Source organism: Bufo bufo, chromosome 9 (assembly GCF_905171765.1).
Source record: "Bufo bufo chromosome 9, aBufBuf1.1, whole genome shotgun sequence".
Taxonomy (NCBI): domain Eukaryota; kingdom Metazoa; phylum Chordata; class Amphibia; order Anura; family Bufonidae; genus Bufo; species Bufo bufo.
Genome location: NC_053397.1, coordinates 90,536,789 through 90,548,030, shown reverse-complemented (window position 1 = coordinate 90,548,030; position 11,242 = coordinate 90,536,789). Strand labels below are relative to the sequence as shown.

Here is an 11,242-nt window from a genome sequence, read left to right as displayed (position 1 = left end):
CTTCCAGTTTTCTGCAACACCATCCGTTACAGGTCTAGAGGCAACAAAATCTTTAACCACGTGCTACAGAGTGTAATATCAAACCAAAACTCTGTTCATCATTGTAACGGAACGCCTGGCACCCCGACTGGGCACCTTCCCCTGACTGATGCTCCGAGGGCTCTAATCACTCCACCGCACACCATAACTACCACAGACCCCACGAACCGCCGCAATATGGCTGGGGTCTCGCTGTCCTCCACCCACGCAAAGGAATTTCTTGTATACAGTTTTCCCCACAAGGCTACCACCCGCGTGGAGCACAGGACACAAAATCACAACAGCCAATTAACACAGATTGTATAGTTAGACACTCCGAGCTAATGTACACAAACCCTCCCCCCCCCCTCTGCCTGTGATTCAATGGGCATTGTCTGTGATGCAATTAACAAATACAATAGACTCTGCCTGTGATACAGTTAACCTAATCACTCACAGGTGCAGTAAGCCGATTGGGACAGATGCACACTGGCGCAATATTAATAGTTTTTAGTTTGCGACGCCAATTGCAGCTTGCGCAGGTACTGTAACAGGGCCCTTTAAGATGTTACAACTCACGTACCAGATGAGGAATGCCAGAGGGGGATAATGTCTCTGTGTAGTAGGTATAGTGTCAACAGTGTCTCCTACCTTGGTACGGCTGGACTCCTGGATCTTGGCTCACTTGCAATAAATTGAGTGCGGTTAGTAGGAGTAATTGAGGAATGAATGCAATCCAGACAGGAAATATGATCCAACTTGTCTTTACTTAATGGGTGCAGCATAAATCCATATGAGTACAGCAATAGTCCTTAGGTCCCAGCAGGTATTGGAAATGTATGGCAGGGGTTAATGCCTCTTCTGCTCCTATACTATATGCCTGGAGAATCTGGCAGGTATTTATCTTCTGCTCTGTCTGTCTTCTGCTTGATATGGGCCTGACTAGCTGAGGAGGGATTTGGCTTCTCCTGGTCTCTGGATATGTACTCACAGCTTGGCTCACAGGGAAAGCTTCTTCCTGGAGGCTGGAGATGGCTGCTTTTCTTGTCAACCAGCTGAGGCTGATGGCTCAGGCTGGGAAGAGTGATCTTGGCCTCAGCCGAGGTTCGATCCTGTCTTGGGATCCCTGTTTCTGGGAGCTCCTACTAACATAGCCTTCCCCTAGCCGGGGTGGCTGGTACACACTGGATCTAACTGGTTTCTTCCCTCCCTTGCTGCAGGGCGTGGGACCAGGCCACTTCTCCTCCTACAAGAGAGGGAACTAGACTGGAATGTACTATTCCAGTCTAGGTATACTAAACTGAACTAAACACATTGCTGCCACCTGCTGGTGTACATGGAAATTACAGCAAAATACATAAAACAGGCCTGGATAATGCATATAACGGAAAATACATTATTAGATTACACAAGATGGCAATACATATGCACCTGACATGTTGTAGCAGGGAGAAAGAGTTTAGTGACATACTCCAGGATGTTACACAGGCAGAAAACACACATTTTTCCCCAACCACAGAAAACACCCCAAAACACCCCTTATCCCCATAAAAGTCATATCCCCTGTCAGATGTACCCTACTGTAGTAATCTACAGATGACCATCAACAATTCAGCCAATCAAGCCTCTTTCTGTTCAAAAATGTGTTGTTTTCACGAGAAAACCTTCAAAGAGGACCTGTCAGCAGGATCCACCCTATTAAAACAGCCATAATGCCTGGTAAGGTTGATCCAGTTGATTTACAATGCTACCTTTCTTGTGAAAATCAGTTGCAGCATTACTGAAAAAACACCTGGTTATTTATGTGAATGAGGGCTTTAGTGCCCCGAGAGATGGGGCCTGGCCCTAGAGTGCACCTCAGCTACTCAACTTTCCAATGCTGACAGTTTCTAGGGAAATTTAACAGGGCGAACATCAAAAAAGCATCCTGTTTCCTCCCCCCCCCCCCCCCCCCCCCGATTGTGTGCGGATCTCTGCCGTACCCCATTGTAGTTGATGGGGGCGGCGGGCATTCAGTCTGCAGTGCTGGATCCAGTGAATTCCGGCAGGCTGCTCTCAGCTGGAACAGCCTGCCAGAATCACTAACGCAGTTGTGAAAGTAGCCTAATAAGGCCCCACATACCTCTTTCTCTTTCTTTATCTTCTCCGTTCAGACCAGACCGCCATGATTTATTTCAGCCATCTCTTCTCTCTCCAGAGTTTGACAGACATCTTAGTTTCCTACTTTTCCATCATCCTCCCACCTTCTCAACATCCCATCATGCACCCCCAAAACTATACTGCATAAACTGATAAACCCCCTGAAAATACTAGTTACACACAAATAGCACCCCCTTCAATAATAATTGGAGCACGATGCTCTAAAAAATAACTGCACCCAGCAAATAGTGTCCCTGACACTAATAGTGTAACCATAATGTCCCCCAAAAACAACTGTGCTAAGCTGATACTGTGCCAGGGTGCCCCCACAGTAATAGTGCTCCCAAAAATCCCAACAATAGTTATAATACTGTGCCAGAGTGCACTTAGTAGTAATAGTGCTCCTACAGTGCCCCCAACAGTAATTGTGTCCCAGAAGTACGGTAATAATGCTCCCATAGTCCCCCAGTTGTAATAAAGCCTACCATAATGCCCCTGGTAGTAATAATTCTATTTATACTGTGCGCCAGTGCAAAAAATGCCCCGTTGTGTGTCAGTAAAAAAAAAGACAAAAACAAAACAAAACATCTTAGTACCCCCAGTAGAGCCAATGTTTCCAGAATGCCCTCATGTGTTCCAATGACCCGTACTGTGTGCCACTAGAAAAAACACTTAGTGCCCCCAGTTTAACTTAGGTGCCCATAGTGCCCCTATAATTTGTGACAGTATAAAATACTCCTATATAGTGCCTCCAGAAGATGCCCCATAGTGCTCCTCCCCTGTCCCCATAGTGTCTTCCATAATGTTCCAGTATAAAATGCCCCACATAGATGCCCCCATAATGCTCCTCTCCCCCTTCCCCATAGTGGCACCAAAATGGTTGCCAGTATTAAATGCCCCTATATAATGCCCTCATAGTGCTCTTCTCCATAGTGCCCTTCATAATGCGTGCCAGTAAATAGGGCCCCCATAGTGCTCCTTTACCCCCCACTTCTCCATAGAGCCCCCCATAAAAAGAGCCAGTATATAGAGCCCCCAGTAGATGCGTCCCCTCTTCTCCATAGTGGCCACCCATCATATTGTGCCAGTATATAGGGCCCCCATAGTGCCCCTCCATATTGTGCCAATATATAGGGCCCCCATAGTGCTTCCCCTCTTCTCTATATAGTCCCCCCCATATTGTGCCAGTATATAGGGCCCCCAGTAGATGCGTCCCCTCTTCTCCATAGTGCCCCCCATCATATTGTGGCAGTATATAGGGCCCCGAGAAGATGCGTCCCCTCTTCTCCATAGTGCCCCTCCATATTGTGCCAGTAAATGGGGGGCCCCCATAGTGCTTTCCCTCTTCATAGTGCCCCCTCCATATTGTATCAGTATATAGGCCCCCCATAGTCCCCCTCCATATTGTGCCAGTATATAGGGCCCCCCCCTTCATCTTGCCATACTGTACTATTAATAATAAAAACAATTAACACCTATACTTACCTTATGCTGCTTAGCGATGCGATGCAGGCCTTTTCTGGCCTGTGTCCCGCTCTGTACGGCTCAGGCGGCACAATGACGTGCCTGTAGCCTATCAGAGGAAGGGCCAAGGGAGACGCCTCTCCCCTGCTCCTCTGCACCGTTCATCTGTATCACTGTCCTGAGGACGGCGATACAGATGAATTTGGAGATGAGCGCTTCCACAATGGAAGCACTCATCTCTTCCTGCTGCCTCCGGACAGAAAGGGCCCCCCTCCGGCGCTGGGCCCTGCTGACGGCGCCCCCCCTCTTCTGTTCTGAGGGATGGTCCCCGGGCGGTCGCACCCCTCGCCCGCCTCTAGAAACGGCCCCATGGTGCACTGAAGTCCTCATGTGCATAAAGAATAAGTCATTTTTCTCAGGAACTCTGCAACTGATTTTCACAAGACAGGTAGCATTTTAACCAGGTTTCTATTGACAGGTTCCCTTTAAATCTGTGAAGTGTACAGTTGCAATAAAAAGTATGTGAACCCTTTGGAATGATATGGATTTCTGCACAAATTGGTCATAAAATGTGATCTGATCTTCATCTAAGTCACAACAATAGACAATCACAATCTGCTTAAACTAATAACACACAAAGAATTAAATGTTACCATGTTTTTATTAAACACACCATGTAAACATTCACAGTGTAGGTGGAAAAAGTATGTGAACCCCTAGACTAATGACATCTCCTAGAGCTAATTGGAGTGAGGTGTCAGCCAACTGGAGTCCAATCAATGAGATGAGATTGGAGGTGTTGGTTACAGCTGCCCTGCCCTATAGAAAACACACACCAGTTCTGGGTTTGCTTTTCACAAGATGCATTGCCTGATGTGAAAGATGCCTCGCACAAAAGAGCTCTCAGAAGACCTACGATTAAGAATTGTTGACTTGCATCAAGCTGGAAAGGGTTATAAAAGTATCTCCAAAAGCCTTGCTGTTCATCAGTCCACGGTAAGACAAATGGTCTATAAATGGAGAAAGTTCAGCACTGCTGCTACTCTCCCTAGGAGTGGCCGTCCTGTAAAGATGACTGAAAGAGCACAGCACAGACTGCTCAATGAGGTGAAGAAGAATACTAGAGTGTCAGCTAAAGACTTACAAAAGTCTCTGGCATATGCTAACATCCCTGTTAGCGAATCTACGATACGTAAAACACTAAACAAGAATGGATTTCATGGGAGGATACCACAGAGGAAGCCACTGCTGTCCAAAAAGAACATTGCTGCACGTTTACAGTTTGCACAAGAGCACCTGGATGTTCCACAGCAGTACTGGCAAAATATTCTGTGGACAGATGAAACCAAAGTTGAGTTGTTTGGAAGAAACACACAACACTATGTGTGGAGAAAAAGAGGCACAGCACGCCAACATCAAAACCTCATCCCAGCTGTGAAGTATGGTGGTGGGGGCATCATGGTTTGGGGCTGCTTTGCTGCGTCAGGGCCTGGACGGATTGTTATCATCAAAGGAAAAAATAATTCCCTAGATTATCAAGACATTTTGCAGGAGAACTTAAGGCCATCTGCAACAGGACAACGACCCAAAGCATAGAAGTAAATCAACAACAGAATGGCTTAAACAGAAGAAAATACGCCTTCTGGAGTGGCCCAGTCAGAGTCCTGACCTCAACCCCATTGAGATGCTGTGGCATGACCTTAAGAAAGTGATTCACACCAGACATTCCAAGAATATTGCTGAACTGAAACAGTTCTGTAAAGAGGAATGGTCAAGAATTACTCCTGACCGTTGTGCACGTCTGATCTGCAACTACAGGAAACGTTTGTTTGAAGTTATTGCTGCCAAAGGAGGTTCAACCAGTTATTAAATCCAAGGGTTCACATACTTTTTCCACCTGCACTGTGAATGTTTACATGGTGTGTTAAATAAAAACATGGTAACATTTAATTCTTTGTGTGTTATTAGTTTAAGCAGACTGTGATTGTCTATTGTCGTGACTTAGATGAAGATCAGATCACATTTTATGACCAATTTGTGCAGAAATCCATATCATTCCAAAGGGTTCACATACTTTTTCTTGCAACTGTATATTACAAAGTAACATTAACTCTTCTTCTTTTCAATCATTAAGGAAAAAGCAAGTCAAAACATTTTGAAAGTATTTCTTCAGAGGCTACTGAAAAGTGCACAGAGTTGGGATGTGGTATGTATTAAAAAGATCCATCGGGTATAGTACAGTGTAACAGCTAATCGGCAAAGGTGCTGAAAGTTGGACCTCCACAGACTTTCATCATACAATGACTTCCATAAAATTAGAAAAGCATTTAAAGGGGTTTCCTGGAAGTTCTACAACGATGAGCTATCTGGATAGGTCATCAGTATCTGATTGGCGGGGGGTCTGACAGGGAAACCTGCCGATCTGCTGTTTGAGAAGGCAGTGGTGCATGCTATAGAGCCGCAGGCTTCTCTCTGCTTTCCCTAGGCCATGTAATATCACGTTCATCAGTGACATGGCCTAGGCGTAGCTCAGCCCCATTGAAGTGAAAAGGAACTGCGATACCAAGCACAGTCACTATACAATGTATGGCACTGTGCTTGAAGATCAGGGAGAAGGCCGCAGGGCTCACAGGAATGCTGGTGCTTTCTCAAACAGATGGTTGGCGGGAGTCCCGGGTGTCAGACCCCCACTGACCAGGGGATAGGTCATCAGTATAAAACTTCTGGAAAACCCCTTTAAAGAGTCAGTATACAATGGCACTGGTTATACAGTCCTGATCAAAAGTTTAAGACCACTTGAAAAATGGCAAAAAATCATATTTAGCATGGCTGGATCTTAACAAGGTTCCAAGTAGAGCTTCAACATGCAACAAGAAGAAATGGGAGTGAGACAAAACATTTTTTGAGCATTCAATTTAATGAAAACAACGAATAAACAAACAGGCTGTTTTTCAGCTGATCAAAAGTTTAGGACCACACCTCCAAATAAAAACTACCCCCCCCTCCCCCCAAAAACAGAAATCCAACTTCCAAACATGATCTCCGTAATGAGTATCTCAGCCGTTATTGTTTATCACTTCCAAAATTCGTTTCGGCATGCTTGATGCAAGCGTTTTCATGAGGTGAGTGGGAACATTTCTCCAAGTGGTGAAGACGGCCGCACGAAGGCAATCTACTGTCTGAAACTGTTGTCCATTTTTGTAAACTTCCCTTGCCATCCATCCCCAAAGGTTCTCAATTGGATTTAGATCAGGGGAACACGCAGAATGGGCCAAAAGAGTGATGTTGTTCTCCTGGAAGAAGTCCCTTGTCCTGCGGGCATTGTGTACTGTAGCGTTGTCCTGTTGAAAAACCCAGTCGTTACCACACAGACGAGGGCCCTCAGTCATGAGAAATGCTCTCTGCAACATCTGGACATAGCCAGCGGCCGTTTGACGCCCCTGCACTTCCTGAAGCTCCATTGTTACACTGAAGGAAAAAGCACCCCAGACCATTATGGCGCCCACTCCACTGTGGCGCGTAGAAAACATCTCAGTGGGATCTGCTTGTCATGCCAGTAATGTTGGAAACCATCAGGACCATCAAGGTTAATTTTTTTTCTCATCAGAGAATAAAACTTTCTTCCACCTTTTGAATGTCCCATGTTTGGTGCTCTCTTGCAAAGTCCAAACGAGCAGTTCTGTGGTGTTCAAGGAGACAAGGTCTTTGAAGAAGTTTTTAGTTTTTGAAGCCCTTCAGTCTCAGATGCCGTCTGATGGTTATGGGGCTGCAGTCAGCACCAATAAGGGCCTTAATTTGGGTCGAGGATCGTCCAGTGTCTTGACGGACAGCCAATTGGATCCTCCGGCTCAGTGCTGATAAAAAAAATTTGGGTCTTCCACTTGACTTTTTTGTTCCATAACCCTCAGGATCATTTAAGAAATTCCAAATGACTGTCTTACTGCACCCCACCTCAGCAGCGATGGCGCGCTGTGAGACCCTGCTTATGCAGTTCAACAACCCAACCACGTTCAAAAAGGGAGAGTTTTTTTGCCTTTGCCATCACAACGTGTGACTACCTGACAGAAAATTACAATGAATCCACATCTTTGCACAGTCCTAAAATTTGGATCAGCTGAAAAACAGCATGTTTCAGTTTAATCGTTATTTTCAATTAATTGAATGCTCAAAAAATGTTTTCTCACTCTCATTTCTTCTTGTTGCATGTTGAAGCTCTACATGGAACCTTGTTAAGATCCAACAATGTAAAATATGATTTTTTTTTTTAGGCATTTTTCAAGTGGTCTTAAACTTTTGATCAGGACTGTATAATCAGGGCATATTGAATCTGAATATAGCTGTTCTCAGTTGAATGGCTCAAAAGAGACCTTTCCTCTTTCAAAGGGGTTGACCAGTTACTATACAGTCTTTACAAATGTCTCAGAAACCGGAATATAGCCGACGTAATAATATAATATTTACTCCTTAGTAATACTGCCCTGTTTTCTCACATTGGAAAGCCATGACCCTCTGGTTCAGCAAAGTCTTCTTCTCTGATTGCACATCCCTCTGGTCCGTAAAATGGTAGGAAATAGATGGTCATGTAAGGTGACGCATTCATTACTAGCCTTGGTTGAACACCCGGCATACCTGCTACTTTCTTGGATGTCCGGGGCCCAAGTAAGAGCCGATGAACTGAGTGCTGCAGAATATGTCAGTGCTATATAAGAGTAAAATATATAGATAATAAATCACTTCCCATCCCCAGTACCAGGGACGCCATTGATGCCCTCCACCCAACATCATTGAGCCTACTGTCACAGTTGTCTTATCCACTCCTCGGCACCATATCCTCTCCAGACATGCAGTACAGTATGTACCATGTTCAGACGATGCTGCCAGCAGCTCTTACCTGCTGCTTTCCCAGCTCCTGAGCTTGTAACACCTTTCTGTGGCCTGGTCACAAAGAAGCTGTGAGAGCAAGTCATACAGTGCTGTAAGCGTGGGAGGATATGGTACCTTCCACTGCCTCAGACAATTGCTTTCTATGGGGGGAGGGTGATACTGGATATGATACTGGGAGGTGGGTAATTCATACTGGGGATGCTGGGAAGAATAGATAATACCAGGGGAGTGACCAGTTACTGTGGATAATACTGGGGGAGGGGAGAGATGATATTGCAGTGGGAATAATATTGGGGAGATGATATTATGGGGGAGAAATATTACTGGAAGGGCAGACAAAACACTGGGGGGTGAGATAATACTGGGAGGAGAGGTAAGATGATACTGGGTGAAGCAGATAATATTGGAGAAGAGTTAATTTATGGGTTAGAAAGATAATACAAAGGAGAGAGGTAATTATTGGGGGAGTCGGAAGGCAGGAGTGATGATACCTGAGGGTGGGGAGACAGAGGATACCTGGGAGAGCAGAGAGAAGTGATACTTGCAGAGCGTGACATGATACCTGATTGTATTTAACCATATTTTATTTCCCCCTAAATAAGGATAACGGGGATGAGAGACTTGGTGTAGTTTCTGCTGAAATGGAGATCGAAAAGTTCCTAAACGATAAAGACTGGGATTCCGATAAACTGCAAATTATTCTTCAAAATGTTGACTTCTCGACTTTGTTTCTGGTAAGTTATCACATCTCATGTTAAGATTTTATAAAAGCTTAATGAGGACACTTCAGCCTTTTGGTTTGAAAGTTTTCATCAATTAGAGGGAAATTGGCTCCATGTAAAGCTGTTTCACCAATGGGTGTGGCCTCTACCGTTTCCCAACATTGCCTGAGCAACTTTAGACCAGTATATGGAAACTACAAATAGTACAATAACTCCCCCCGCCATAATTCAATTTCTGTAATCCCACTTGTGGATTGCAGGGGTGAGAGATAGTGGAGCTGACTCTACAATAAGCAAACTGGTCTAGGTCCAGTAAGGAGCCATACAGAGACCATGACCCCTCCCAGTTTTCATGTTGGCCATGGAGTTTTGTTGGGGATTGGTAAAGAAAAATAAATTTTGTGTGCTACGTGGCTGATGACACAAGATTGTTGACGGGGGGGCGGAGAGTATTGTGATACAAAAAATAGTGAGCTCTCAGATGGGAAATGAGGCCTAGATGGGAGGCAGTATTATGGGACTTTTATGAGGAGGGTGTTTTAGGGGGACCTCCAGACTTTTCAATGGGAGTGCAAGATTATTTGAATATGTCAGCAGATTTATACCTATGAAACTGGCTGACCTGTTGCATGTATCCTAGGTAGAGATGTCGCGAACATAAAATTTTCCGTTGGCGAACGCGAATTTCCGCAAATGTTCGCGAACGGGCGAACCGCCATAGACTTTAATAGGAAGGCGAATTTTAAAACCCACAGGGACTCTTTCTGGCCACAATAGTGATGGAAAAGTTGTTTCAAGGGGACTAACACCTGGACTGTGGCATGCCGGAGGGGGATCCATGGCAATACTTCATGGAAAATTACATAGTTGACGCAGAGTCGGGTTTTAATCCATAAAGGGCATAAATCGCCTAACATTCCTAAATTGTTTGGAATAACGTGCTCTAAAACATCAGGTATGATGTGGTATCGATCAGGTAGTGTAAGGGTTACGCCTGCTTCACAGTGGCAGACCAAACTCCCCGTTTAACGCACCGCAAACAGTCCATTTGCACCATTGCAAACTCCCCATTTGCACAAGGTTGGATACCAAGCTAGCCATGTCCCGTTCCTTGTCCTCACTGACGTCATTGAAGGTCTCTTCCTCCACCCAGTCACGTACAACACCAAGGGTCCCTGAAAGGTGACAACAAGCCCCCTGGGACGCCTGCTGTGGTTGGTCTTCCACCTCCTCAAAGCCACCTTCCTCCTCTGACTCCTCTTCAGACTCCTCTCTCTGCATTGCCGCAGGTCCAGCAATCGACGACGACAAGGCTGCTTCTGGTGGTGATGGTGACCACAACTCTTCCTCTTCATGCTCATCTACGGCCTGATCCAGCACTCTTCGCAGGGCACGCTCCAAAAAAAAAAAACGCATATGGGATGAGGTCGATGATGTTGCCTTGGGTTTGACTGACCAGGTTTGTCACCTCCGCAAAAGGACGCATGATCCTACAGCCATTGTGCATCAGCGTTCAGTAATGCAGCCAAAAAATACCCAGCTCCGCAGAGGCTGTCCTCTTTTTTTAAATAAAAAAAAATAATCTGTTCTTAACAGTTTAATCCCTGTTACGTCCCCTATCAGGGGCCGGTGTATGAAATAGATTTTAGGAACCGGGAGATGGAAAAAGATGCTTGGTTGGTCCTCCTACTTCCAATTTGGGGCACTGCGCGTGCTCCGTGCAATGTACTGTGCCACCAGATATGAGTGATGTGCTAAGTGGTACTATTCCTATCAGTTTAATCCCTGTTACGTCCCCTATCAGGTTGTCAATAGTTGACACACATGACATAAATTTTATTCCTCTATGCGTCAATCTTGGTGTAGTGATGACTGTGCTCGTGCGCACATTTGGGAGATTGGAGGCGATGGGGGTTTTTCAAAGTCTATGGTCGTGCTGAGGTAGTTCAGTGACAGTTAAGTGACCCAGAAAACAATGATTCTGCAGTGTGGGCCCATTGTTGGCCTAGTAGGCT

The 11,242-nt window shown here is 45.3% G+C and overlaps 1 pseudogene; it reads left to right on the top strand.

The window, feature by feature from the left end:
* The first annotated feature begins 10,781 nt into the window (after positions 1-10,781).
* On the top strand, positions 10,782-10,961 carry LOC120979962 (annotated as a pseudogene).
* Positions 10,962-11,242: the final 281 nt, after the last annotated feature.